The sequence below is a fragment of the Canis lupus genome, chromosome 14 (assembly GCF_003254725.2).
Source record: "Canis lupus dingo isolate Sandy chromosome 14, ASM325472v2, whole genome shotgun sequence".
NCBI lineage: Eukaryota > Metazoa > Chordata > Mammalia > Carnivora > Canidae > Canis > Canis lupus.
In genome coordinates this window covers 13,031,921-13,058,337 of record NC_064256.1, presented here as the reverse complement: position 1 = coordinate 13,058,337, position 26,417 = coordinate 13,031,921, and the positions used below count along the sequence as shown (strand labels likewise).

General features: G+C 37.4%; 1 long non-coding RNA gene across 4 annotated transcripts in view; it reads left to right on the top strand.

Annotated features, from left to right (window-relative positions):
- LOC112675001 (uncharacterized) overlaps positions 1-25,579 on the top strand; it is a 91,683-nt gene extending 66,104 nt beyond the window's left edge. The window contains exons 2-6 of one of the 4 annotated variants that reach the window (XR_003145706.3): positions 10,100-10,178; positions 11,288-11,458; positions 12,749-12,803; positions 14,302-14,364; positions 23,747-25,579. This is a non-coding gene — a long non-coding RNA (uncharacterized LOC112675001). Of the gene's footprint in view, positions 1-10,099; positions 10,179-11,287; positions 11,459-12,748; positions 12,804-14,301; positions 14,365-15,432; positions 15,646-23,746 lie in introns of those variants that run through there. The other 3 variants (XR_007401979.1, XR_004804632.2, XR_003145705.3) reach the window with 3 other exon arrangements.
- The last annotated feature ends 838 nt before the right edge of the window (positions 25,580-26,417 follow it).

Below are 26,417 nucleotides of genomic sequence, written 5' to 3'. Positions count from 1 at the left end.
TAACTGTTAAGTAAATAGTTTTTTTAATTGGCTTCTTTTGCTTAGTACTGTGCATTTCAGGCTCCTCTATGACGTTTCATGACTTGATAGCTCATTTCTTTTTAGCACTGGACAATATCCCATTGTCTGGATGTAGCAGTTTATTTATCCATTCATCTGCAGAAGGACATCTTGGTTGCTTCCAAATTTTGGCCATCATGAATAAAGCTGTGATACTAAACATATCCATGTGCCAGTTTTTGTGTGGACATAAATTTCCAACTCATTTGGAGTGCAATTGTGGGATCATATGGTAAGAGTAGGTTTAGCTTTTCCCATCTCCTTTTTACACCCACTTCTGTTCTTCCATCCTCTAAAGTTCAGCTTACAGTACATCTTCTTCAGGAAGTCTTTCGGATCACTTCTGCTCACAAAATTCTTTCCTTCATTTACAATCATTTTATGGAGGTGGTATGGTCTAGAGCAGTGGCTCTCAAACTTAAGCAGTCATTGGAATCCTAGTGACAGGGCTCGATTAAAACATATTCCTGTGCTCCATTCTTAGAGCTTCTGATTCTGTAGGTCTGGGTAGGAGCCAGGAGTGTGCATTTCTAACAAGTTTCCAGGGGATGCTGATGCTGCTGGCCTGAGAGCCACACATTGAGAACCATGGCTTAGGAAGCATAGAAGACCACCCAGACCACCAGACAGGTCTGGATTTGTATCTCAGTCCCTCTACTTTCAAGCTATGTGACACTGAACTAGTTATTTTACCACTTTAAAGCTCAGTTTCAAAAACAAAAACAAAAACAAAAAAAATAAAATAAAGCTCAGTTTCCTCACCTGTAAAAGGGGAACAATAATAGATTCATTTGTTAGGATTGCACAAAAAGAGACATATAAATGTTGGGAAAACATAAATGTTGGGAAAACAATACCAGATTTCTTTGGTATTGTTTGTTTTGATATTATTGACATGTTTTGAAATTATTTTTATGATAAATACTAAAATATACCAGTTATTATTTTTGTTGTTGGAAAATGAAAAGTCAGAGTATAGAGATTTGTTGACATTCACAGGCCAAAACCAAAGAGGTTAGTAGGCAGCACTTCTCAGATTGGCCTGTGAGCAAACTACAGGGAGAGGTGGAGCAATTGTTTATTATACAGTGCCTGTAAGACCCACTTATGTGTGCATATTATTTCATCCTTAGCAAGAGGAACTGAGGGTGTTGATATGTTACCATCTGATAGAGTATTCCAACTGGGCAGAGCTTCACTGCAAGTTTCTCAGAGGATTTGCTTTTCCTAATGTTCAGCTTACCATGTCTGCTTTTAGCATGGACAAGAATATCTGGTCCAATCTGCTGTGCTCTAAGTGGCAGGGCTGGTTGTTCTTGATGTACCTGGTATAAGTCACAGCAGAGATGGCAGGGGCTGCTTTCCTCACAAGGACACAGTGGGATTGGCAGATGGGATCTTTGAATGTTCTGTCTTGACAGGTCCATCTTGACAATTTCATTCATAACTCTTGGCTGGGCTTGGCTGAGTTTTGCTCTAAGATCTGCCTTTAGGTTGAAATGTCAGTGGCTATAGAGAAAACTCTTTTCATGGCTATGGCAACAGTAGAAGAGAACAAGCAGAAACATGCAAGGCATATTAAGGCCTAGGCTTGGAACTAGCATTTTATCACTGTTGCGTGCCTGTTTTTGTCAAAGCAAGTTTCACGAGGTGAGAAAGATAGTCTGTCTTTATGCTGACATTACACAATCAATCTACCAAAAAACCCAAAATGAATAAAATCTCTATGTGAGGAAAACTATAGCAATTTCAACATAAAATCAAGGTCTGAACAAATTGAGAGGCATACCATGTATTGTAATTGTGTAATTGTAAAAAGTGAATTATTCCCATGGGCCGCCTAGGTGGCTCAGCTGTTGAGGGTCTGCCTTTGGCTCAGGGTGTGATCCTGGAGTCCTGGAATTGAGTCCCGCATCAGGTTCCGTGCATGGAGCCTGCTTCTCCCTCTGTCTATGTCTCTGCCTCTCTCTCTCTCTCTCTCTCTCTCTCTCTGTGTCTCTCATGAATAAATAAATAAATAAAATCTTAAAAAAGTGAATTATTCCTAAATCAATTTATATATTTTATATAATTACAGTTAGAATACCAACTTGGATTTGTTTTCTAGAAATAGACACAATCACTTAAAGTTCAGTTGGAAGACAAAAAAAAATATTAAAAATAGCCAGGAAATTTATCTAAAGGAATATTGACAGAGAGGGTGCCTGGGTGGCTCAGTCACTTAAGCATCTGCTTTCAGCTCAGGTCATGATCTAAGGGTCCTGGAATCTGGCCCTATGTTGGGCTCTCTGCTTTGCTTTTCCTCTCCCCCTGCCTGCGCTACCCCTGCTTGTGCTCTCTCTCTCTCTCTGTTAAGTAAGTAAGTAAGTAAATAAATAAAATCTTAAAAAAAAAAAAAGAATAGTGAAGGGGGCATCCCAACATAGTATGAAACCACTAAAACCCAAGTAATATAGAACTGGCATAAGAGTAGACAAATTGTTCATCCAGATATAGAGCAGAAAACATTAAAATGTAATATATGACAAGAATATTTCAGGGAGAAAGGATTTATTTAACAGTTGGTGCTGGTAAAACTGATTGCTCACCTATAGGAGTATAAAATCAGATTCCTACATTTCATATATATATAAAAGTCAATTTCAGTTCAAATACTTAAATATAAAAATTAAAGTCTTAAGAATTTTAGAAAGAAATTTAGGAGATAACATACAATCTAGGAAGAAAGATCTTATGATGATGATGATAATAATATTATTATTATTTCTAGAAGCTATGTTTAAAAATTGACATATCTGAGAATATAAATATTAAAAATCTTGTATGATGGGATGCCTGGATGGCTCAGCGGTTGAGAATCTGCCTTCGGCTCAGGGCATGATCCCGGAGTTCTGGGATTAAATCCCGCATTGAGTTCCCTGCAAGGAGCCTGCTTCTCCCTCTGCCTGTGTCTCTGCCTCTCTCTGTGTCTCTCATGAATAAATAAATAAAATCTTAAAAAATTAAAATCTTGTATGTAAAATAAATGATAAGCAGTTCCTGCAGATAGTTACCTGACTTGGAACAAATATTTGCAAAGCAGATGATGGATTAAGCAAGGGTTAGTAACTATAATACTCAGCTTTTACAATTTGACAAAAAAGGACAACTCAATAGAGAAATAGATGAAGGATATAAGTCTGCAGTTCACAAGGGCAAATCCAAACAGTTGATAAATATATTAAAAGATGCTCTAATGCAGTAGTAGTCATAAAAATGCAAACTAAATTAACATTGACATATTGTTTTATACCTGCCAGACTGGTATATATTTTAAATGATATAATAACTATTGTAAGCAGGAATTCAGTAGCCAAAAGTACAGTTATCATGCTGGTGAAAGTGAATTTTCATAGTCCACCTCTTTGGTGCCCAACATCACATTTTTCTTTCCATTTATATAACCTCTCATTCTTTTCTCAAAGTCCAGTTCTCTGGTTGATGTTCACCCCATTCCATCAGGTCTTCTTGTGTTTCCCTGGACTAAAGTGAAATACAAATTAAAATACAATATTGTTTGTATTTTATAGAATATTGGTTCTCAACATAATCATGTGTGATTATTAAGAAGTGCCAGGAAAACTACAATAATAATTGTAGGTTTGTTTGGAATGAGATGTTAAAAAAAATCAAACAAAAAACCATCCAGCTCTCACTGGTCCACAGCAAATATCAAATCCTGATGGGTCGGAGTAGCAAGGAACTCTCTCTGGCGTCAAGGAAGTTGCTGCCAATATAGCAGATTCTGTTTCTGTTTTTTTTTTTTTTTTTTTTTGAAATCTCTGTTTCATTCTGCAGCCTCTGGTACTTGCCAGGGTGGGAGTATGGGATCCTTCTTGCCCATTATATTTCATGACCACAGGTGAGGAGGTCAGCTGCCAGTTTTAACAGCTCACTTCTAGTTGGTGTGAGGTTGGGGTTCTTGAGGATGGCTTTAGGGACTGACTAATGGAACCATCAATTTGATATGAGTAGAGTTGGGGGACAGGGTTAGGGACATAGGTGAGAGGTAGGGTTAGGACCAGAAAGGCAAGGAATTTATCTGCTGGTTTCTTTTTTTGTTTTTATCTCTTAGAATACATAACCTTCTTCAAATTTGTAAGTTGTGTTTATTTGGCCCCTCTGTAGAGGGTAGTGGTGGTGGTGGCGGTTTGCAGATCCCATGTAGCTCTTTTTCAGCACTGAAGTAATGGGAAGAGCCAGAGCCTCACTGGGTCCCTTTTTACCTGGGAGGGACACAAGAACTGTGGTGGCTGTGTTATAGAGAGCACAGCAGCAGCCATGCCACTGCTTGGCCCAAGACTGGGTCAGACATTGGTATTGGGAGACACTGCCAATAGCATGGTTAAGTATGGACCCAAGTGCATCATTGTCCCTACTGGAGAAGACAGTACCGTCCACTGCCACTCACTGAGAAGGCTGGGTCTCATGAAACTCCTACCCATCTCATGCACATGCAAATTCCAAAGTGTCTGTAAAAACTGACTACAACATATAACATATAATATTTAATATTTACACAAGTGACTTTTTATTTATGCAGGATCTTTTATTTTGGTCAATTTTAATTTTGTTAACTTCATTTAAGAGCTGGTGAGCAGGGTCATAGGAAGTCTGTAGTTCAGGCAGAAGAGGGAAGGATAAGCACAAACCCTTTCTTAATTGGGGCTTGCATAGCCAGGAATGGACCACTAAATGGACCAAATATATTAACTTGGTGGTTCTCAATGTTGGGTCAGAATCACCTGAGAACTCTGCATACAATGCAGATGTTCAAGTCTTATCCTACTTCAGGGAGCCTTTTGTCTTTTATTAACTCTTCAAGTAGTACTCCAATAGGTACTCAAGTTTCAGTTCTCCTTGCATGAACTCATTATACCTAAGGTATATATCACTGCTCTCTTTATATAATTCCAAGCTGTGTTTCCCAGAAGTTAAATGATTGGTTCCAATTGGGCTGGAAGATAGGGAGGAACTTTTAAAAAGGAATTTCTACCTGATTTGGTGGGGAGTTTAGAAGCTTGGAAACCTTAGTTACTGTTAATATGACACTGTTCTTGCTCATTTTGGTGAGGACTGGTGACATTCCAGGTAAGCTTAAAAGAAGTGTTGTACACTAAATTAAGAAACAAATATTCTCCGTGTTTGTTTGCCACCTTATATTCTTAGCCCCCACCCTTTTTTTGTTAAAAATTTCAAATATTGGGATGTCTGGGTGGTTCAGAGGTTCAGCATCTGCCTTAGGCTCAGGGCGTGATCCCAGAGTCCTGGGATGGAGTCCCACATTGGGTTCCCTGCATGGAGCCTGTTTCTCCCTCTGCCTATGTCTCTCAGGAATAAGTAAATAACATTTTTTTAAAAATTTCAAATATTATATGCACACAGTTAAAAAATAAAACAATAAAGAAAGAGTTTGTATTTCATATTAGATGTTTCTAATGCACCCTGGGGACTGGCATGGGGAGCGTTTGTGTACTCTTTAAGATATGTAACTCATTTTGGCTTACCTCCCCTGACGCTCTAACCTTAGCTTCATTCGTTTCCCAGAGCATACAGAATAAAATGTAAACTCCTTTACATGATCTAAAAGACTTTTCATGATCTGGCCCTGCCTGCTTCCTTAACTTTTCCTACTGTCTCTTTTAGCCCATTTCACTTCCCTGGCTTTGTGTTGTCTGAGGGTCTTACATTAAATGATTTCTCTCCCGGATCTAGTCTGGCTTTCAGGTCTTTCCTCAGCCTATTTATACACTTTATCTGTTGGTGTGGTTTATTTTCTTCACGGTACTGGTCACTCTCCAAAAGTGTCTATCTTTTAATTGTTCATTTTATTTGTCTTCTACGCACAAGTAAATTCCATAAGAATGAGGACTTTGTCTTTTTTCTCTAAGTTCCCATAAAACCTAGAAAAGAACAGTGCCTGACTCAAAAGAGGGTATAATGCATATTTGGAATGAATGAATACATTTTCCCAAGGACACACAGACACACAGACACACACACACACACACAAGCATGTGCACACACACAAAGAAATTTATGCCAATAGGATCATGTTATCTTTAAAAATAAAATTAATTATGTATCTTTGAGATTTTCACAGAAAAACAGACAGATCTACCTAGAGGTTTTTTTTTTTTATGGCTTAAAGGTCTTCAGGATATAAAATTTAGCTAAAAATAAAAAAGCAAATGGCAGAATGTAATACTATTTTGTGGATGTACTGTGATTCATTTATCTAGTACCCTATTGATGGATATTTTGCTTTTGATTCCAGGAGTTTGCTGTATCAAAAATGTAGCACATGAATACAGTCATGGTATCTTGTAGTATTCTAGTTTCTCTTTTACTTTAAAATTTTTAATATTTCAGGTGCATACATATTTGAACATCATTTTATCAGAATCACCATATTATGTGACTGTAATTATTGGTGGGGAAGATATTATTAATTAAATTAATACCTGGGGATTTTCAAAAATCAATGAGATGATTCTTAGAAAACATTTTTTTTTTTACTTTAGCTTCAGACTTACTGTAAGTGATATTATTCTATGTGAGATGCCAATTTTTAAATGAATTTCCTGGAAAAGAAAGAAGTATTTCCCTTATTACTCTGACTTTTGAGATGATAGTAAGAGTCAGTTAACTTCTCAAGTGTAAAATTCAACGGGGCCCATGGCTGCTGACCCATGAGAAATTTCAAAAGGCTGGCTAATGCATTATTGATTGTGCTTTTCTAATTAGTTCTAGTAAGTGGGCAGTCCTTGGGATGGGGTGGAGGGTACAGGTCATATCATATGTCCCCTTGTCTGCTCCACCAGTCTTATTAATCTAGGGCTATCAGGTCATGAGGAACACAGACAGCTTTGGTAGCAAAAAGGTGCTAAAATTAAAATGGCTAACTTGAGGATGGTGCAAGGCAGGGAGGGAGAGGCAGTTCCTCCAGCTGAGCTGTGTGGTTGAGATAAGATGTGCTCACACAGTGTGTTGATAGACTCAGGTGTTGACTAGCCAGTAGAACCAACACCTGCCTCACTCATGGCTCCTTCCTTGCATTACAATTTGTCTTTCAAGAAGAGATTAATAAGAGAAGGGGAAGCATAGGTGCCTCAGGGCTGTTTATCTGATACGCATATCCTATATTAGTGTTTCCCAAAGGGTTACTTTTATACTTTGTGTACCTCTGGACACACTCCAGTTCATTAGTGTTTCTTTTAAAGGCATTTCTGTGAGCCTAAGTGAGGCCTCCTGCATTCTGTTCCCAGCCCCAGTCTCTATCTTGTCACATTACCACCCTCTGGGCAGCCACAAGCTATGGTAGTGAGAAGTAATGACCAGCTCCTCAAGATCTGGCAGGACCTGCCCTTTCTTAGTGGTAATTCCAAGTCTGTTTACACACGCAGTGCCAGGAAGAAAGAAAGCCAAGAGAGAATCTGTGTGCGCCTTATGCACTTTAAATGCACAGTGAATTCTCATACTTTTAAGTGTGGCCAAATGAATATTTTGAGCCTTATCAATCTGGTTAGCAATTCCTCTTTCCTCAGGGAGAAGAAAGGGTTTGGCATAAGGTGGGTAGAATGGCAGATGTATTTTTTCTTCTATGTCTGGATTAAGTTTAAAAAGAGAGGTTTTCCAAGTAGAAAAGCTAGAATTCAGTTTAAGCAACAGAAGTCTGAAGACAGGGTCTATTTTGAACCCACCTTGGTCTGTTCCTCTCCTTTTTGTTTTTTTGTACTGTTTTTAAATAATTTTGATTTAAAGAACAAAATCTTGGGAAGTCCATCTATAATCTAAGTAACATACCTGTTGATGTGATGTTTGGAGTATTCTTATCTATCTGGAGGCTTTTACCTGTGCTAAGGGCTAAGACTCTATGAGATGCTCTAACATCTCTGAAAGAGGATGAGGTCACTGAGACCTCGCATTCCCCAACCAGGACGGTATCTCAGAATTGCAGATAGTAACAACGTTGTGAGATCCCCCTTTCCCCACCCCATCTTCTATATCCTAGTGTTTACTATAGCAGGTTGTAATGGTAATTAGTGTGGTATTGAATTTTAAGGATGTAATGAAATGTGGACAGGTTCTTAACTCATATATGAACTTTGCAAGAATGTGTGCCTTTGAGCTGGTTTTGAGCATCTCATTACATAGACCCATCATGCCAGTAGGCTGAATTGCATAATAGTCCTAAAGGTTCTACCCACCAGAGGCTTGTCTATGTTTATATTGTATTCCAGAGGACTCTGGAAGGACCTGATACTTCGAGAGAAAGGGCTGGTTGTACTGGTAGTGACTGTAGGCATTTGTTCATTTTTTGTTTGGGAAAACTGCATTTCTTTCACCAAGATATTTGTAATTCTTTTAAAATGGCACCTACTCATTAAATGATAATGTCATGATTTCCCTTCCAAATAGGAAGAATGAATACAATTTTTTTTCTAAAGAACCTATAATTAAAGTTAATGATTTGTAGGTCACTAATTACTTTGCTGCCAGTGGGGAAGAGTGGTAGGATCTGAAGGTCCAGGACCTTACTCTCATAATTATAGATATATTCCTTCCAATGATAACAGAAAAATTGTTTGTAAATGTTATAAGTAGTTGAGTAATAATTAAGGCTCTGTAGTGCATTATTTTGTTTTCTGTAAGTTTCCATTTTATCAAGTTGTTTTGTTTTGTTTTGTTTTGTTTTGTTTTTTAAGCTAGATACACTTGTACTTTCTTATTGAGTAGTTTCCACCTTGGGTATGGATAGTCATACCTCTTCTAGAAGGATTAAAGAGGTAAAGGTGACAGGAAACAGGTAGATTGAGTTACATAGCCCTCTTTGCAAATAACAAAGAGAACAGAGGGAATATATAGTCCAAGGATGGATCTAATGTTCCAAGTAAACATTTATTTCTGCTGTGAAGTTGTAGATATCCCATCAGAGAGCACATTTCATAATGAACAGATGTCTTCTCTATTGCAGTACATTTTAACTTCAAATACATATTTTATATTTAATTTTTGATTGTGTGATCTATTTCAAAGCTCCAAAATGATTCCAAAACTGTTTTTCACTACAAGATTTAAATAATAAGTTGTGTATCTCTGGAAGGTTAGAGTCAAAGAGTAAGCCAGGCACTGGGAAATCACAGTAGATAGTGGTAAAGTGATTTCAATTCATGTGATAGAATTCTCATGCTCTGACCACAACTAAATCGAGAGATGGTGGCATAATGGAAGGAGGAAGTAGGTATGGTAAAATTGTAAGGAGCCAGTGATGATGGGAAAGAAGACTATGTTAAGTGTGGACATTTCATTTTCCTATCCTGAGAATTCTAGAATGATGCCTTCTAGAAAATGTGCAAACAATGATTTGGAGGATGACAGCAATAAGACTTCAGTGATGACAAAGCTTAATACAATTCAGCATGGCACAGATAATTGAATATGCATAGAATATCATTTAATACATAGACCAATTTTTCCTGAGAGCTACCATGTCTAATTTCATTTTGTCATGAAAAGATGGCAATAAAAAAAAAAAACAAATAACAAGGAGATATACGTGTTTGTCATTCCTTCTTAATTTTGTTACTGTTTATTTCCACAAATCCCCTCAAAAAGGGAATGATACCACAGCATGATTTGAGATCTCTCAAGCTTTGCATTTCTTTCTCCCATTCCTTTTTTTTTTCTTTTTTGCTTGGGCTTAGGACAGCATCAGTTAATACTCGTTGTTTATCCCTTGAATTAATTATCATGAGTTACAGAGACAGAAGTTCTGCTATCTGTTGCACGTCATTAAGTGGCATCATTAAAACATTAAATTATATCAGGGTGAAAAACACTTGTGAGTTCTGCTCATTTATATACAATCCTTGCAAAGAACAACCATCTGTACAAAGATTTTGATGAGGGAAGAGAAGAAAAAACTATAGACCCATTTCTCCTAGGGTTCGTGTTGTTCACTGACTTTTCAACCCTTCTTTGCTTCCTTTTGTTCCAGAACCTGAGTTATAAGAGTGAGCAATAATGGACTGGTGAATAGGCAATCTTGAGGTGCTACACATCTCTCAGCCTATAAGGTAATTGCTTCTGGGTAGGTACAGAATTAATAGCCAAGATATTAATTGGATGGGCCTTTAATCCAAGATGACCAGTGTCTTTATAAAAAGGGGAAATTTGGAGAAACACACACCATGTAAACATGAAAACAGGGATCACATTCATGCACCTATGAGCCAAGAATCACCAAAGATTTCTAGCAAATCACCAGAAGCTGGGAGAGAAGCATGGGACATATTCTGTAGCATAGTCCCCAGAAGGAACCAAGCTTCCTACCATCTTCATCTTGGACTTCTAGAGTCTAGACTTGTAATACAATAAATCTCTTTTAAGCCATCCAGTTTGTGGCATTAGCCCTAGCAAACTAATACACACGAGTAAAGTTAATCTCTGTTTCGTTTCTCTTAAACAAGACTGGAAATGGGGTGAAGCAAATGAAACACTTGCCTCAGCACATTTAAAGGGCACCATCACACACACACACAAAAGATCCTTACTAATCAAGATAAATAGTATCTGAATGCAATATTTTAAAAAACTGAAAGTAATGCAAAAAATCAATGCCAAAAATTCTCAAAAGTTTAAATAGCAACAGGATCAGGAACAGCTTCATGCTACACATATTGGAGCATGAGGCAAAGAAATGAAAAAAATAGTAATACTATGTTCATAGTGTTCTTAAAGAACACTAAACTTATATCTAGGGTTTACTGCTATAGAAAGTATCACATTCAACATCTTTATACATGTACACTTGTCTAATGATTTCCTCAGGCTAAATTATTAGAAGTGGAATTATTGGGCCAAAAATTGTACAGATTTTATGATTTGATACTCATTGTTAAAGTGACAAAATTTTGCTTTCCCTATTGGTTTATGGAAACTTTTTTCTCCTGAGTATGATTTGGTGTTTTGAATGTTTCACTTATTTTGGGAATTGCCTATTCATGTTCTTTACATATTTGTTTGGGTTGTTCATCTCTTTCAAAGTGTTTTATTTAAAGAGCTCTTTTACTAAAGGATATTATCTGTATATTAACTCCTAGTTAATATTATATATATCACTAAAGTTTTCTCCAGTTTATCAGTCCTCTTTTAACTTCATTTATGTTTTATCTTAACCAACCAGAAACCTGAGCATAGGTGGAAGAGGAAGTGACCGGAGTAGAGAAGATCCTTTTTGTAAGGTCACAAGCAGAATAATAAGCAACAAGGGTAGGCACTTGAGGTCAGGAACAGGCCAGAACAATGAAGAAGAGTTTTTTACTTTATCTCTTCACTCCTGAATAGCTGAATACAGGTATACCCAGTACATGCATACTGACTCATTGGCACGGGCTAATAAATTCTGCTTTTTTTTTTTTTTTTTTTTTTTTTACCTAACCCAATTTGAGTTTAATTTTTGTAATTTGTACCCAGAAAGAGTCCTGATTAATCAGGCCACATAATTCGGGGAAATGTTTTTTTTTTTTTTTTTCTGTTAAATACAAGGAGAGATTTCCAGGGAATCTGAAGAACTGAAGAAGTAGTAGACTTCATTTTCCTGATTTTGGAGGGTAAGGTCTCAGATGGTGTTCAGATGGGCTAATTATAAATGGGAAAATAATTCCAGGTTTTTGACATCAGAGTTATGGAGGCTTTTAGTATTTACACATATCTAAAGCTCAAAGTGTAAAGGCTAATTTGGAACTGAGGGTCAAGACTTTTTTTTTTACTCTCATGGAGCTTTCTGCCTCCAGGGAGAAAAAGTGCTCATCCTATTGACTTTAAGCATTCTGGTTTTGTGGCAATTATTTTTTATTGTATAATACTACATTGGCATTTGTTTTTTTAATGCTTTGGTAGCATTACTAGGGGTTAATAGGAGTCCTCCCTTGGGACATGGCAGGTACCAGTGATGGAGCTATTATTATTTCACTCCAAATTGAACCTTCTCTGTGCTGCTCAGTGATGATGTAGCTGGGATTTTGCAGGCTACATTTCCCAGAATTCTTTGCCTGTTAGGCACCTCAAGCAGCAGGCCCTACAAAGAAATTGGGAGTTAGGACAGAAGGGATTTTCATCCTGCTTGCTTGTTATTCCTGTTAAAAAGGCCCCTACATCACATTTTGTTCCAGTCTCCATTTGTGTTTGTACTTTGCTTGTGTGTCTCCTTGGAGGTACCTGGAGCATCCAAGTTTCCCTCCTCTGAGCTTCTAGGCTCTGATAATCTAAACATTTGTATTCCCCTGGCCTAAGGGGTGGCAGCTACACTTAGGATCTCTGTTATTTCAGGGTTTCTATTTTGCTCTTGTATCCCACAAACCACCTGTGTAATCGATTCCTTATATTTAATTCTCTTCCAGATCCTACTATGTAATAATAGGAATGGTCTCAGGAAACATATCCTAAAATATAGAATTCTGGAATTGGTTCAGTTATGTTCTTGGCCTTAAATACACTGCTAAACTCCTTGGCCTGGAAAAAAAGTTACTAATCATGACATGCATTGGTATCACGATTAAGTAAATGAACTCTTGTGGTTAATTGTTGAAGCAAATGCCTTGGCGACCAAGCAGCTATCTTACTTTTTTGTTTCCTTTTATTTCAGTAAGAATGAAAACTGCAAAAACTAGAAGGTAGGGTGACTGCTTTTGATTGCACTGGTGAGTTGACTGAGAGAAAAATGACCAACTTTAGGCCTTTAAAATTTCCACTAAAGACATTGTTAGGTAAAAATCAGGGTTTCTAGAGCATCCCTAAAAGATTCTCTTATTTTCTGTAGACAATGAACTGACTTTGCTGCAGATTAGTCCATAATTTAACTGGGTAGGTTGCAGTTACAATATCAGTTGGATTTATAACCTGCCAACTTCTTACTTGAAAGATTGGGAAGAAGTGGGACCTGGAATGGGGTATCTGTATAAACTCAAAGCTGAGAGTGTTGAATCCCTGAGGTTTTTAACACTCCCTTGCTAGCAAAATCAGCTACTTCTGCCTCACCTTGTCAAGAACTACCAACACCACCTCGCATGGCCTCTATAACTTGAGTCAGAACAAATACAAGGTAGTGTCAGGAGGGTGTAGTTATGCTCAAAATAATTGCAAAATTTCATTATTATGTATTGGCATAAATGTGATGAATTTACGTGGGAATGGGTTTTCTGGTTGTTAAATTAAGATAGATGGAATATAACATTGTATTAGGCTAACTTTATTGATGTGAGTTCACAGAGAGTCTGTATTTAATGTATTCGCTCAAGCAGCTGAACATATCTGTAACAGTTTGCTTGGTTGATTGACTGACACTTGGGCTCATTGATTGTGTACGTTCAATGAGGTTCAGATGTCAAAGCTTCTGGGAGCAATGTTGGGGAAGAAATAACAAAGGTTTAGACATTGCAAACTTTGGAGTAGATTAATCATAGGCAGCCTCACACTGCTCCACCCCCTTCTCTATAATACTAGAGAGAGCCCAGTGATGACTTTTTTCACTAAGGCATTGAGGGATGTATTATTGAGAGGAGCTCCAGTGTCTAAAAAACTGCATGACTGTGGTAGCTGTTCTCTGGAGGCTTAGGATACGGCATCAGAATGCTTTGACTCTCTTTACACAGGAAGACAATGAAGCTCCCCAAATTTAAGCTTGCTGGGAAAGGAAGTGGAACCATAACCTGTATCTCTTGACTTCTAGTCTGAGACCCCTTCATTAAGCATCATTAGGTTCAAATCCATTAGTGCTTTTCTGGTATATACTTCAAGACTCAAGGTTACTTGGTTTTATATGTGTATATTCATGCACACTTGTTCTCTTCCTCACATATGACTTATGGGGAGAAAATAATGAGAAAATCTCATAACATGCAAAACGAAATGCAGCAGTCTATCACAGTAGCTGCCACTTGAGTTTTTATGCTGCTGTCCAACTGCAGAGGCAGTGCTGAGCAGTTGTAGGAGATATTGTGACCTGCAAAGCCTTAAAAGTTTACTATCTAGCCCTTGATGGGAAAAGTTTGCCTACCCCTGCCCTAAGAATAAAAGCACTTACGATAAAGCTTAAGTTTCGTGTGATCACTCTTCTTTTTTATCAGCATAAATTTGGTAATATTGTGTTTCCATGTTTATAGATTAATTGTAAATTTAAATAATCTATGATTTCTCTAGTCAGTAGGAAAGATGGGGCAGTTTTTCCAGAAGACTGAACAGAATGACTGTCTCCTAAAGAAGGTGAGCTACTTGGTATCCCCCGTTTTTATTTTTTAAATGTAACTAAATTAATTAATTTAAAGATTTTATTTATTAATTTGAGAGAGAAAGAGAGTATGAGCAGGGAGAGGGGCAGAGGGTGAGAGAAAATCTCAGGCAGACTGCTTGCTGAGTGAGGAGCCAGATGTGGGCCTTGATCCTACAACCCTGAGATCAAGACCTGAGCTGAGATCAAGAGTTGGATGCTTAACCAACTGAGCTACCCAGGCACCCTTCGTTTACCTTTTCACAGATGAATTTTAAAGAGTATAAATACCAGAGAGAACTTTCACAGGTCACTGGTAAAATAGCAAAGTTGCCTCCTGATGATTAAGAGGTAACTTTGCTTTTCAGATTTGCTAACATTCACTATATATATATTTTTAAAGATTTATTTATTTGTGAGAGAGAAAGAGAGAGAGAGCAGGGGAGGGGCAGAGGGAGAGGGAGAGAATCTCAAGTAGACTCCCTGCCAAGCATGGAGCCCCACATGGGGCTCGATCTCACAACTCTGAAATCATTACCTGAGCTAAAACCAAAAGTCGGATACACAACTGACTGAGCCACACAGGCTCACAACATTCATTATATTTTTAAAAACCCTCTTTCAACATAACTCTGTAGACCAATCACCTAAAGACAATAATGGTTAATTGTCAACTTGGGCTCCTTTAGAATATTAATTTTAATTGAAAAGTGCTAAACAAATATAAAAATAGATGCATTCATTATTTTCTAATTGTTTCTAGCTTAGCATCATATGTAATATTTATAGAATATTTAGTCAATAAATAATTAGTTATCACTTGCCTCTTTTTTTCTTGAGGAATGTAAGATTGCATGTATTTTCCACAAGTTGAAAAACAAGTTCATATCCAGGACAGGCCATTATTTCCTAAATTACTGAAGTCATCCCGGAGATGAAGTTGTTTTGAGATGATTGATTTTTTTTTCATTATCCCACGAGCCCGAATATTTACTGCTATGTTCCTTTTCACCATTCGTATTTTAAAAATCTCTCAGGGAAGTAGAAACATAAAAAGCCCCCAGGACCCATCTCTGTTTCAGTGCTGCTGTGACACACACTCTTGTTTAGCTGCTGTCTTCCCTGTGGAACTGCATCAATGCTTCTTGGTCAGATTTGTCTTCCAGAGAGACTTCATGTGGGAATGCTTCCCAATGGAAGAACAATGGATAATGTGTCAGTCTGAAGACTTACTCAAACACCTTTTCTCAAGTGATTAAACAAATATACTGACTGAATAGTGATTTGATTCTTTCTTCAGCTTTGCTTCCTTCTGCTTCAGTGAACACTGTATTAGTATCCTATTGCTGCTGAAATAAATCACCTCAAGTTTAGTGACATAAAGCAACACACATCTATTAGCTTATAATTTTGGGAGGTCAGAAGTCCAAAATGGTTCTCACTAGCTTGAAATCAAGGTTACTGCAGGGCTGTGTTCTTTTTTGGAGGCCGTAGGGGAAGATCTGTTTTCTTGCTTTTTCCAGGATCCACTTTATTCCACTTGCATCTTCAAAACCAGCAATGGCCTGTCTTTCTCACATAGCATTCCTCTGACGCCAATACTCTGGGCCTCCCCCATTTAAGATCCCTTGAGATTACATTGGGCCCAGTATGGATAATCCATGGTGAAGTCTCCCAGGTCAATATCCTTAATTTAATCACAGCTTAAATACAGCTCAAAGTCCCATTGGGTATGTGAGGTAGTGTGTTCACAGGTTCTGGGGATTAGGATGTAGGCATCTTTCTGGTGGGTGCGTTATTCTGCCTACCACAAGCACTTTAACTCAAAAGAGTAGATAATGTCTGAAATGGAACAGAATCATTGGGGAGATTTTGTTTTCCTGTTGCTATTTCTCAATCATACTTGTTTCCTACTTCAGCTGTTGCAGTACAAAGTACATTTTGGGGATAAAATTACTGTTCTTGCATGCTCCTTTTCAGGGCTGGCCTGAGGCAAATTGTGAACCCACAAATCTGTTTGGTCTGTCTATCCTGCAGCCCCTCCCCCGCACTGCACTCCCCTCTGCCCTGCACCCTCCCTAAGTCTTATTTCTTCCTTCCCAGAACTCTGCTCTCTTTTCTTACTCCTAGTCTTAGGCTAATCCTGATAAGGTATTTTGTAATAGGAACTTAAAAAATGATGTTCATGCAGATATTTTCATGTTATTAAAAGGTTTTAAAAATCAAAAGACTTCTAAATCTTTAAGACACAGAATGGAACTATAAGATCCAAAATTGGTAATATGATGATAGTAAATTATATTCAAATATTTATTCATCATATGCTACCCTAGTTGCTGGGGGGAATTCAGAGATAAGAAAAGCTCAGTTCTCAGTGAATTGTTAATCTGGTCGATTGAAAATTCATATTATTGGATCAGAGGACTTTCAAACCACCCATGTAAGTTCTAGTCCTTTGTAGCTGTACTATCATTCATACCATTAGGGTTTAAAAACTAGAATTTTTCTTTATGGAATTGCTATCGACCTATATTTACCAATGGTTGCAAATTCACTAATACAAATGTGCCAAGGGAATGTAGCCCTCAAGTTTCTTATACCTTCTGATGACAGAAGTTGGGGAGGAAGGGGTAAGAACATAAACTTCAAATTTGCCAGTATATAATATCTTCTGCTTTGAATATTCTTTTCTGAATGATTCAGAGTCTTAGATTTATAATTTATTTCCCTTCCTTCTATATCTTTTTAAAATGGTATCTTGTTGTATTTGGGGATGAGGCTTATGTGACCACATGATTGCAGGAGGCTACAAGGGCCTGTGGATTTTAAGTGGTCTCTGCTATGGAGTGGCCATTCTGGTTTTCTCCCTAGACTAGTATCTGCTGAAACATCCATGTGGTCATTTGAATACTGTGCTGGCATATATCCTGGCTCCCAGATGTATATTTCTAGAAGTGAAATCTCCACATATTGTGGCTTTGCTATCCCAACTCTACGCTTTTGCTCGTCCTCCAGCTCTCAGAACTCATGTCCTTTTATCTGAGCATACAGAAACCACTGGGTGTCTTTGCACCCATTGTGTGGGCTGTAGGAGACATGAGTGCTGTTTCAGGCCTACTTAGCATCCTTCACCAATGAAGTGTTATTGCTTCTGCATCATGCTGGATGACGCTGTGTGTGGCACTCTAGGGGCATAAACTCTCTCAAGTGTTGCAGGTAAGATTTCCAGGAGACACACTCTGAGGTGGAGATTTGCATGCAGAAGTTTGGTGAGAAGGGCTCCTAGAATTTACACATGGGTAGAAGCGGCGGAGGAATGATCAAAGCAGGATTGAAGTGTGACGGAATGCCACAAAATCTCAGCCAATCCTGTAGAGAATCTTTGAAGCTGAAATAAACCATAAAGATGTCCTGAATTAAGGCAAGGGGGCTAGGCACCTTATGTAGACTAGTATTGGATCAATATTAGACTTGTATTGACCAGTCACTGGATGAAAATTGCTCCCTGCCCACCTGACCTGTGGGGACATTCCCTTGGGCAGTGCAGCTCTTTTCAGCTGAAAGCAGTTCTCTGAGAAATATTTAGCTGTAAACTGTCAGACATCAATACTGCCACCATCTAGGGAAATGAGTGCATTAGTCTTGAAAGAGGGAAGAACTGGGAGCCATACCATAGCATCCACTATCCTGGGGAAGCATGTCATTAGCTACTCCTGACTCCCAATTGACATTCCTGGGATCGGATCCCCCCTCATTCATATGGATATTTCTTTGTGTCTCCATTTCCCTGCTCTGTCCAGGCATTCTGCTCTGAGAGGGAAAGGAAGGGGCATAGTTATTTGATGTTTTTTCTTCATTTTCTTGTCATTTTATTTTCTACACTCTCCCTGGACACTGAGTGTGGGCTTTCTTTTGTCCTCCTCCTCTCTTTAGTGGACTTCTCATGTATCATGTTGTCAAGAACCATGATCTGAGCTTTTACCCTGCTCTCAAGCTAGGAAGTTAGCTTGCCACGGTTTCATGGCATCTGGCAGAAGACATAAGACTCCGAGTCAGAGACAGGGGGCTTTATTACTCAAGACATGTGAAGTAGTTTGAACTTCACGTTAGTTAGCCCACTCTCCACTTTCTCCAAATCCCACAGGAGCAATGTTGATGGCTCTAATGAGTGCTATGTACACAGTGGATTTATGTCACAGCTGAGGAACTCCAAGCTTAGGAGAACCCCAAATCTGCCCAAAATTTGAACCAGAGGGAGACATTATTTTCATTTTACTAGATAGCAAACAACCCTATCCTATGCTCCATAGGGACATACTCTTTCCATCTTTTAAGACTGTTCTTTGTAAAGTATCCTAGAAAAGATAGTCCAGAATAGAAGACTGTCAGTGCCTCTACTTACAAGATGTGAAGAAACGTAAAAATTCACGGAGAATTGTCACCCAAGCCACACATTCCTAACCTGTAAGCATTTTTTGACAGCTCAGCCTTAAAGATAGAAGGTGTATTATTTCTACATTGTAGAAGAAATTATGATCAGAGTCTTTTAGGCTTGACTATTGCTATAAGAGCTTCAGAATGCTAGATACTAGGGATTATTATTGACAAAATATACTGACTTGATATTACCCAAATAGTGCCCAAATTCTCTATTACTTTCGTATTCTTATACCTTTTCTATTTATTTTTTTATTATTATTTTTTTACCTTTTCTATTTAGAACTTAGGAAGATTGCAAGTGTCTGATGTTTGTAAAATAGAGATATTTTCTTGTCTAGGACCATGATCTAAAGACTATATGTTTTTAGATTTTTATTTAAATTCAATTAATTAACATATAATATATTTTTGGTTTCAGAGGTAGAGTTTAGTGATTCATCAGTCTTTTATAACACCCAGGGCTCATTACATCACATACCCTTGTTAATGCCGATCACCCAGTTACCCCCTTCCCTCCAACGATCCTCAGTTTGTTTCCTATGATTAAGAATCTCTTATGGTTTGTCTCCCTCTCTGATTTCACCTTGTTTTATTTTTTCGTCTCTTCTCCTATGCTCCTCTGCTTTGTTTCTTAAATTCCACATATGAATGAGATCATATGATAATTGTCTTCTCTGATTGACTTATTTCATTTAGCATAATACCCTGTAGTTCCATTCACGTCATTGCAAATGGCCAGATTTCTATTTTTTTTTTGATGGCTGAGTAGTAGTCCATTGTATATATATATACCACATCTTCTTTACCCATTCATCTGTCAATAGACAGCTCTTTCCACAGTTTGGCTATTGTGGACATTGCTGCTATAAACATTGGGTTGCAGATGCCCCTTGGGATTACTCTATTTGTATCTTTGGGGTAAATACCCAGTGCAATTATTGGGTCATAGGGTAGCTCTATTTTCAAATTCTTGAGGAGCCTCCATACTGTTTGCCAGAGTGGCTGTGCCAGCTTGCATTCCCACCAACAATGTGAGAGAGTTCCCCTTTCTCCACATCCTTGCCAACATCTGTCGTTTCCTGACTTATTCATTTTAGCCATTCTAACTGGTGTGAGGGGATATTTCATTGTGGTTTTGATTTATATTTCCCTGATGCCAAGTGATGTTGAGCATTTTTTTCATGTGTCTGTTGGCCGTGTATAGGTCTTCTCTAGAGAAATATCCATTCATGTCTTCTGCCCATTTCTTGATGTGATTATTTGTTCTTTGGCTGTTGAGTTTGATAAGTTCTTTACAAATTTTGGATACTAGCTGTTTATCTAATGTGTCATTTGCAAATATCTTTTCCCATTCTATAGGTTGTCTTTTGATTTTGTCGACTGCTTCCTTTGCTGTGCAAAAGGTTTTTATCTTGATAAAGTTCCAATAGTTCATTTTTACCTTTATTTCCCTTGCCTTTGGAGATGTGTCTAGCAAGAAATTGGTATGGCCAAAGTCACAGAGGTTGCTGCTTGTGTTCTATTCCAGGATTTTGATGGATTCTTGTCTCACGTTTAGATCTTTCAACCATTTTGAGTTTATCTTTGTGTCTGGTATAAGAGAATGGTCCAATTTCATTCTTCTGCATGTGGCTGTTCAATTTTCTCAACACCATTTATTGAAGAGACTGTCTTTTTTCCAGTGGATATTCTTTCCTGCGTTGTTGAAGATGAGTTGACCATAGAGTTGAGGGCCCATTCCTGGGTTTTCTATTCTGTTCCATTGATCTATGATTCTGTTTTTGCAAGAGTACCATCTTGTCTTGATGATCATAGCTTTGTAATACATCTTGAAATCTGGCATTATGATGCCCCAGGCATTGGTTTTCTTTTTCAGTATTCCCCTGGCTATTCAGGGTCTTTTCTGGTTCCATACAGATCTTAGGATTATTTGTTATAACTTTGTGAAGTAAGTTGATGGTATTTTGACAGGGATTACATTGAATGTACAGATTGCTCTAGGTAGCATGGACATTTTAACAATATTTGTTCTTCCACCCCATGAGCATGGAACGTGTTTCCATTTCTTTGTGTCTGACTCAATTTCTTTCATGAGTGTTCTATAGTTTTCTGAGTACAGATCTTTTGCCTCTTCGGTTAGGTTTATTCTTAGGTATCTTATGGTTTTCGTATAATTGTAAATGGGATTAACTCCTTAATTTCTCTTCTTTCTTCTGTCTCATTGTTACTGTACAGAAATGCAACTTATTTCTGTGCATTGATTTTATATCCTGCCACTTTGCTGAATTCCTGTATGAGTTCTAGCAATTTTGGGGTGAAGTCTTTTGGGCTTTCCATATAAAGTATCATGTCATCTGTGAAGGGTGAGAGTTTGACTTCTTCTTTGCTGCTTTGGATGCCTTTTATTTCTTTTTGTTGTCTGATCACTGATGCTAGGACTTCTAGTACTATGTTGAATAACAGCAGTGAGACTGGACATCCTTGCTGTGTTCCTGACCTTAGGGGAAAAGCTCTCAGTTTTTCCCCATTGAGAATGATATTCACTGTGGGATTTCATGGATGGCCTTTATAATATCGAGGTATGTTCCCTCTATCCCTTTATGCTCTACTTTGTCAAATGCTTTTTCTCTATTGAGAGGATCATATGGTTCTTGTTCTTTCTTTTATTAATGTGGTGTATCACATTGATTGGTTTGTGGATATTGAACCACTCTTGCATCCCAGGAATGAATCCCACTTGGTCATGATGAATGTTGGGTCCTAGTGGCTAATATCTTGGTGAGAATTTTTGCATCCATGTTCATCAAGGATATTGGTCTATAATACTCCTTTTCGGTGGAGTCTTTGTCTGGTTTTGAGATCAAGGTAATTCTGGCCTCATAGGAAGAGTTTGGAAGATTTCCCTCCATTTCTCTTTTTTGAAACAGCTTCAGAAAAATAGGTGTTAATTCTTCTTTAAATGTTTGGTAGAATTCCACTTGGGAGGCCATCTGGCCCTGGAGTCTTGTTGTTGGGAGGTTTTTGATTACTGCTTCAATTTCCTTGCTGGTGATGGGTCTGTTCAGGTTTTCTATTTCTTCCTGTTTCAGGTTTGATAGTTTATACATCTCTAGAAATGCATCAATTTTTTCCATATTACCTATTTTGTTGGCATATGAGTGCTCATAATATGTTCTTATAATTGTTTGTATTTCCTTGGTATTGGTTGTGATCTCTCCTCTTTCATTCATAATTTTATTTATTTGGGTCCTTTGTCTTTACTTTTTGATAAGTCTGGCCAGGGGTTTATCAATCTTATTAATTCTTTCAAAGAGCCAGTTCTTAGTTTTGTTGATCTGTCCTACTGCTCTTTTGGTTTCTATTTCATTGATTTCTGTTCTAATCTTTATTATTTGTCTTCTCCTGCTGGGTTTAGCCTTTATTTGCTATTCTTTCTCCAACTCTAAAGACTGTATTTACCTGAATTGGCAAATTACTTTTAGGAGTATATCACAGCTATGTTTTGCATCTTATTTTGACATGTAAACTGTCAGGTAGTAAAGTAATTCATGCTATTAGTCGAGGGTAATTAACATTAGCTGCTGTAACAAACAATTCCCAAGTTTCAGTGGCTTAAGACAAAAAGTTTCATTTCTTATTCACATCACAGAACAAAGTAGGTCAGCTAGTTCTCCTGGGGATTTTCCAACCCCCCCACCTACCCCCCATATTGAGTCAGGGACCCAGGGTCCTTCCATCTGGTGGCTCTACTTTTCAGTAAGGCTTCCAGACTCCTTCAGAGCATACCCTCCATTTGAGCAGCTGACTAACAAAGAGTTTTGAGCATCACATGGGATGTTTTAAGAGTCAGGCCAGAAAGTGAGGTATAACACCATTCATATTTCTTTGGCCCAAACTAATTATACAGTCTGACCTACATGCAGAGGGTGGGGAAATATGGTCTTCCTATTGTCTCTGTCATATACTTAAATAAGAATCTGTCGGTCAACAGTATTTATTGATGATCAGCTTTTGCATGTCATTGTATTAAGCAATCATGAAGGTGAGAAGAGAGTCAAAAGTTCCTATGCATGGATATAGAGAATTGGTTCAGGCAAAAGTCATTTTTGATTCATTCTTTTTAATCACTTAGTAATAGGTTAAGTCCAATGCTCCATTGCAGGTTAGTTGGTTGTTGTTGTTGTTATTGTTTTGAAATTAGGGGCATATTTAACTCTTGGAAGTGATGTATAAATTATAGTGTGTGTATTAGAAAACATGTTTCCTGAGTTCAAATATTAGGTACCTAGATCCCTGGTAGTGATTGCAAACATTCCTCCATGTTCAACAGCTGAGGTAACAGAAGAGGATTGGCAGAAGCAATATAGGGAATTGGGTATGCCAGTAACATGCTAATTCTTTAATAAGCATAAAGAAAGATATTGCATGTTAGGCAATCAGTGGCAACCTAAAGGAGGGTGGGATCAGGACTAGGCACCTGGGTCATGAGAAAACTATATAAACAAACAGGAAAACAGTGACAAGACATGATGATTGTCATTAAATTGTCAAGCACTGTTATATAAAATAAGTGCAATTATTGAACATGTAATGATGTTAATAGCTAAAGAAAAGAAAATGTAAGTTTGAAATTACTATGACCTCTTTTTTTGTTGCAACAGACACAAACATATTTTCAACAGACTTGGTGACCTTGTAATTATAAGATGAAAGCAAATAAGTGGCGTGCATTCTGAGGCCAATTTTGCCTCCCTGAACCCCAATTATTATTTTTAAATGATTCAGATAGTCAAGTAGCCCAATGATAGTAGTAGGAGATTGATATTTGTTAAATGCATGTTGTATGTTGGGAACCACACTGGCACTTGAAAAAAATGTTGACTATTTAATTCTCATGAGGATGCTCAGAAGCAGGCATGATTTTCCCTCTTTTAACAGAAAAGAAAACTGAAGCCCAATGAAGGACACATGATGAACTGTGGAACTGGAACTAGAAACCAAGTCTTTGGACAGGGTTCATTGCTTTCCATTATAATAGTGACATAAATTTAACCGATTACTGCCAACAAGAAATGGTTGATATTTTGAACAATTTATAAAGTGATGCAAGGTAAAATAAAAGATTGCTTAGTTGAACTCTACAGAAAAGATGAAAGAAAGGTGACATATTGAAACATATTGATTTGACATCACAAAAAAATATGTGTACCTCTCACTCTATCGTTCATGCTCTCATTCTCTTTTTCTTCCTTTCTAATTTATATATCATCAATTTCTGGAAAAGGATTGATGGAAGTTCTTTGGCTGACTCCCAGGAAAGTAATAATGTAGTAAAATTATTTTCAAATTCCTAGCTAGATTGCTTGCCTCCAGATTGTGAAGAACCAACAACATTGCTTATAGAAAAATAGCCATGTATGTCATAAATGCTTTTATGCTTTATATGACTGGAATCATATTATTTACATTCTCTATGGTCAGCATTTATTTACTTATTTATTCTTTTATGGTCAGCATTTATGTCTGATATTATGTTCTTCATATTCATCTATGTTGTTCTGTGTAATCTGTAGTTTAGTTTTTACTGCTGTATGTGAAATTCCATTGTATATATAGACCACAGTTTGTTTATCCTTTGTGTTGTTGACAGACATTTGGGCTGTTTCCAGGCTTTGGCTGTAACAAATTCTGGTGTGAACATTCTTTTACAAGTATCCTAATGCACATATGCAAGTGTTTCTGTAGGGGACATATATTCTTAGGAGTATAATTGCTGGGTCATAGAGTAAGGGCATCAACTTTATTGGATAATGTCATAGTGTTTTTCCAGAGTGAATGTTGTGCCAATTTACACTCCCAGTAGCCATGTAACAGTTTTGATTGACTGAGGTATAGTTAGCATACAGTGTTACACTAGTTTCAGATATACAACATAATGATTGGACTAGTTATGCTATAGTCATGTAACAGCCATATAACAGTTTTATTTGCTCTGTAACCACATCTTAGATTTGTTTTTGTCAATTGACTCTTGCCAATGTGGTAGCTCAGTGTAGTATGTATGTATGTATGTATGTATGTATGTATGTATTTTTAAGGCTTTATTTATTGAATTGAGAGAGAGAGAGAGAGAGTACATGGGTAGGGGGAAGAGCTGAGGGAGAAGCAAACTCCCTGCTAAGCAGGGAGCATGATGCTGGGCTTGATCTCGGGACCTCAGGGTCATGAGCTGAAGGCAGATGCTTAAGGAACTGAGCCACCCAAGTGCCCCAGTGTAGTTTAAACTTGCATATCCTTGAGTAATAATGAGATTACACATGGTTTCTTAGGCTTTTTTGTCATTTATGTTTCCACTTCTATTACTTTTCAAGATTTTTGTCCATTTTCCATTGGGTTTATTTGTCTTTTATCATTGATTTGGACAAAACTTTTTAAACATATTTTCTGGACACTAATCATTTGACAGTAATTTGTGAGACAAATATTTTCTTTCAGTTTATGATTTATCTTCTCAGTTTTTAATGGATTTTTTTTAGTAAACACAAGCATTAAATTTTAATGTAGTCAAACTTACCATCTTGGGATCCCTGGGTGGCGCAGCGGTTTGGCGCCTGCCTTTGGCCCAGGGCGCGATCCTGGAGACCCGGGATCGAATCCCACATCAGGCTCCCGGTGCATGGAGCCTGCTTCTCCCTCTGCCTATGTCTCTGCCTCTCTCTCTCTCTCTCTGTGACTATCATAAATAAATAAAAAAATTAAAAAAAAAAAAAACTTACCATCTTTTCTTATATAGTTTGTACTTACTATGTCCTAGTTAAGAAAGCTTTTGTACTCTGTGGTTGTAAAGATAGTCTCCTACCTCTTCAAAAGTGTTTCACTTTTTTATACATGATTTTCTTAATATATAGTGTACTTTAGAAATATAATTTTTTTCATATGGTTCACAAATTAGTATACACCAAATTGAGGTGTACTTTCATATATCAAGTTTTATGACATATAACTAAAACGTCACTCCCCATTTTTAGAACACTTTTAACATGTTATTATGGTTATGATTAAATATGTTTTCATTGAAAACTAAAGTGTGGTTAAGGTAGATTAATCTAGGTCTGGTGATCAGGAAATAGGAAGGGTGTAAAAGGTAGCTTTGAGACAGGGAGACCAGTTAGAAGCTTATCACATTTAAGAAAATGAAGCTCTGAATCATGACAGTGACAGGGTAATGGAAAGAACAAAAACGTGAGAAACTTTCAGAGGAAGAGCTGAATGTATTTGGTAAACACATGAATATGGAAAGCAAAATAAGGTAAGTGTAACTACAAATTTTGGTGTTAGATAACTCTGGTTTTAGGAAAAACGATGACTTCAATGTTTAACTTATTAAAATTGATATGGTGACAGGTATAGATGTACAAAGCATTTTTACATAATAAGTCTGTTGGAAGGATGCTTTTAATAAACTTTGTTAGTTTCTGCATGTAAGTATGATGTTCAGTGGTAGTTGGCAGATCAGGTGAAGAAATTTTGCTAATTAAAAAATATCAAGCCTGAATCATTGGGCTGGAACAAGAAAAAGGAAAAGGAAAAGGAAAAGGAAAAGGAAAAG